The sequence below is a fragment of the Rhagoletis pomonella genome, unplaced genomic scaffold (assembly GCF_013731165.1).
Source record: "Rhagoletis pomonella isolate Grant_MI unplaced genomic scaffold, Rhpom_1.0 Rhpom_scaffold_04383, whole genome shotgun sequence".
NCBI classification, from domain to species: Eukaryota; Metazoa; Arthropoda; class Insecta; order Diptera; family Tephritidae; genus Rhagoletis; species Rhagoletis pomonella.
Window position 1 is genome coordinate 11,658 of NW_023462933.1, and position 4,705 is coordinate 16,362.

The following is a 4,705-nucleotide window of genomic DNA, read 5'->3' on the forward strand; positions in this document are numbered from 1 at the left end:
GGCCGTTTCGCGAAGAAGGGAGAGGTGCCTAGGACACATATGGCCAAGTGAAGATCACAACACTGAATCCAGACCCAGGGACTCCAAGAATTTCAGAATGGATCCCGGGGGCAGGGAGTGTATGTGATCTTCACTTGGCCATATGTGTCCTAGGCACCTCTCCCTTCTTCGCGAAACGGCCTCACACTCCAGGAGAAGGTGCATTGGTGTCTCTTTGGCTGAGTCACAGAAGCGACATAAGTCGCTTGACCAGATTCCCAGATTAAACAAGTCGCCTCTGAGCCTACAATGACCCGTCAAAATACCTGTTATGATTCTTAGCCTCGCCTTGGGGAGGTTTATAAGTAGCCTGTATCTCTTTGGGTTATACCCCCTAATAGGCTCTTGGCTTGACGAAGTCCCGAGATACTTCGCCAATGCTGTTCCCTCAGTTTGTTGTTTTCCTTTCTGAGTGCCTGTTTTATCGTGCTGGGACCCACCGCAAGGAAAGGGCTCAGGTCCTACCGGCGTCGAGGCAGTCTGGCCAGCTGATCGTTACCCTCGACATCCATATGACCCGGTACCCATATTAGCCGGATGGTGTTGTGCACAGCAAGGGCATTAAGCTTCTCGATGCACTCCAAGACTAAAGAGGATTTGACCTCGAAGGATGAGAGGGCTATGAGTGCCGCCTGACTATCGCTTAGTATAAGTAAGTTAATCTCTGCGCAAAGACTGATTGCATAGACTTCCGCTTGGAAGATGCTGGGAAAGTCCCCAAAGGGACTGAGAGTTTCAGCCTAGGGCCATATGCTCCTGCTCCAATACCCTCAGGGGTTTTGGAGCCGTCTGTGTACCACTGTAAAGTGCTCGCCTGGACTTGTCCCTCCAAGGTAGGCGTGCTCCAAGTCGCCTTTCTGTATAGATCGACTTTGAAGTTTCTTTCAAAGACCACTACTCTGTGCATATCATCCCTAGGAAACAGCACTGATGGCAGCTGGGAGCCTAGCTTTTCCCTGTTCCTGGATGATAGCACTTTACCTTTTCCAAAACCCTCTCTTGCAAAGTTTAAGAGCGTACGTTTTGCCACCTGTTCAATCGTAATATGCAGTGGTTCCAGCGCTGCCGTCGGACATGTGCGCATAGCTCCGGTGATGCAAACACATGCCAGACGTTGAATCTTGGCAAGAGACTGTCTTACCGTTGCCAGAGTAGTCCTGGATACCCAAGCCACCGCTACATAAGTTACTGTTGGTCATACAATCATGGTGTACATCCATCTTAGGATCCTTGGGGTGCACCCCCAGGTCTTCCCTGCTAGACGTTTGCACACCATCAGCGATCTCGTAGCCTTGGAAGTGACCGCCTCCACATGAGTCCTCCACAGAAGTTTCGAGACCAGGATAACACCCAGATACTTAACCTCTGTGACGACATTGACCGCTACCCCATCCATGGCTAGGTTCCTCATACCCTCTAGGGCTCTTTTCCTGGTAAATGGAATAATGGCTGTCTTAGAAGGGTTAATATTAAGTCCCACCTCAACACACCACCTCCTTGCCAGATTAAGACCTCTTTGCACTATGTCGCAGAGGGTACTCGCAAACTTCCCCCTAGCAATGATCACTATGTCATCCGCGTACCCTTGGCAGCGGATGTCATTGTCAGTGAGTCTCTGCAGAAGTTCGTCCACCACTAAAGTCCACAGGAGAGGTGATAGTACCCCTCCCTGCGGGCAACCTTTTGTTTTTCTAAGTTGTACTACGCTGTCACCTACTTCAGTTTCAGCAATCCTGGTATGTAGTAGCCTGGCTATCCATTTGCGGACGGTTGGCTGCACATTGCGTTTCTCAAGTGCCCGATCGACTCCCACATGTGATGTGTTGTCGAAAGCCCCCTCCATATCAAGGAAGGCGCAGAGCACTGTTTCTCCACACTTCAGGGCACTCTGTATATCTGTGGTCAGCGCATACAGAGCAGTGTCCGTGGACCTGCCCACTCTGTACGCATGCTGGTCTGGATGCAGAGGTGCCTCTTTCAGAGTGTTAGACCTAATTTCATTGTCGATAACCATTGGCTTTAGCATAAAGGAGGTGAGACTTATCGGCCTGAATGACTTAGTTAGGGAATAATCTCTCTTACGTATTTTCGGGATAAAGATAACCCGCGCCCTTTGCCACACCTCGGGAATGTGGGCCAGCGCTAGACTGTCCCTTATTATGTCGACAAGGTGTGGAAGTAGGAGCTCCTCACCCTGCTTCAACAGCACTGGACTGATGCTATCCACCCCGGGGGCTTTGTACCTTTCAAAAGAATCCAACGCCCATCGTACTGATCTCCGGGTTATTAGGCATTTAGCCAGCTTCCAGTCTGACGGGGATGGCCTGACTGCGTGGAACACCGTATCTCGGGTTGGTGGAATGGCATCAGGGAAGTGGGCAGATAGCAGGGCGAGTGCTCTTTCCTTTTCGTTACCTGAATAAGTGCCACCTGGTAGCCTAATGGCTAGCCTGGTTCCTGTACTGTCCTTCGCCAAGGCTTTGTGCAATCTAGCAGGGTAGATGAAATGGTCTCAGAAGGACCTGAAGCTGCTACGCTTGGCTTTTCTAATCGCCTTACTGTATGTTGTTAAGGTGGCTGAATACTCGCCCCAGTTCCCCGCGCGCTTGGCTCGATTGAAGAGTGCGCACCTCCTTCCTGAGTACTGAGAGCTCCCGTGACCACCAAGTAGGCTGAGAAATACCCTTTGGCTTAGACACGGGACAGCTAGAGTTAAAGGCATCCAGTATGGAGCCATTCAGCTCAATTATTTTATTTTCCACCTCTATACAGTCGACCTTTCCATATTTTACCCTCAAGCTAGCCAGGTTAGCCCTGAGTAGCTCATTGTACTTGGCCCAGTCGGTTTTCCTGGGGTTCCTCTTTATACAAGCTGTCATGACCTCCGCTCCCAGTAAAAATCGGATAATCCTGTGATCAGGCAGGGAGGGCTCTGGTGAGACCCGCCACTGGCTGATCAAAGGGCTGGCCAATCCGTTACTGAGAGTGACGTCAAGTACTTCCTCTCTAACAAATGTTGGACTATGACCGACATTGTGTATGCAAAGGTCTTCACTAATAATGTATTCTAGAAGGCACTCACCCCTACGGTTGGTGTCCGTGCTGCCCCACTCCACATTGTGGGCGTTCGCATCGCAGCCTAGGATGATCGGAATCCTTTTCCTCCGACAGAATTCCAGCAGCTGCTGTACCTCCAGGGGTGGAACGGTGACGTTGTCCCCCGCGAAATAGGCTTCAGCAAAGACGACCTCCATGCTTCTGCCGTGTATTGACAGCGTCGTCTGAACTGCTACCAAATCCTGTGTTAAAAACTCTGTAATGCAGAAATAGTCAATATCTTTCTTCAACACTACACACGCTCTGGGCCTCTCACTAGAGGGGTCCCAAATTACCTTATTACAGTTGTGATTTAGGCCCCTGACCTGGCCTCTGTAGGTCCATGGCTCTTGGATCAGTACAATGCCCAGGTCCTCCGTGGCAAACCTGCTCGCAATGACCGCCAAGGCAGCCACCGCGTGGTGCAGGTTGACCTGGGCTACTGCCAATTGCGGTGTGCTCATAGCTTGGGCTCGTCCAGATCCGAGAGCCGCAAATCGCCTTCGCTACGCCTGTCCAGCTCAAGCCTGCTGATGTTTGCTAGCAGTTCCTGGGTGGTAGGTATAGTTGGTAATAAATTTTTAAATAACTAAAATTGAGCTCTGTATATTTTATGCTAGTTCTCTTAGAAAGCTTTTTGAATAATGAAAATTTTTGAACAACATTATTTCCATTACAAATTATTAACTAAATAAAATAAATTTAAAATTAAAGGTATTCACAAAACAAGTAAATTTAATAAGAATATGCATATATAACATATTTTAATCCTACATTACTCCCCCTTCAAGAGTTTTGATGTCGAATAATTTAAATTTAACTTTCTTTTTTAATTTTGCATCGTTAATACGACTGTTCGTGTTAGTATGCTGCGTTGTTTCAATTACAGCTGGTTTTAATCTATTAATTGGAATTGTTTTAACGTCACCATTAATTTCTACTCTAAAATATTTCTTATGTTTTTCGATAACTTTGTAGGGTCCTTCGTACGGTTGTTGTAATGAACACTTATTTATAGAACGAACGAAAACAAATTTGAAGGTTTGAAGATCCTTTGGAATATAAAAACAAGTGCTAGAACTTTGATGATTTAAATTTGAATTAACATTTTGAAAATGTTTGCGCAAACAATCTAAAATCTCAGTTGAAGAAAAGTTATCCGCTGATGGAACAAGAAGTTCACCAGGCAAACGTAAATTTTGCCCGAAAACCATTTCAGCTGGTGTAGCTGAAATACCTTCTTTATAAACAGATCGTAATCCCAAAAGTATTATTGGTAGTTCTTCATACCACCTTCCAGCTCCATCTCTAGCCATAATAACAGCTTTTAATTGCCTATGAAATCTCTCAACCATACCATTGCCTTGCGGATGGTATGCAGATGTTGTAATATGATGACTACCTAGTAATTTAATTAGCTCTGAAAATAATTTGGATGTAAATTGACTTCCTTGATCAGTCGTAATTTTAAATGGAACTCCAAATCGTGAAACATATCCATTAAAAAATGTATTTGCAATCGTTGTAGCCGAAATATCTTTTAATGCATATGCCTCTGGCCAGCGAGTAA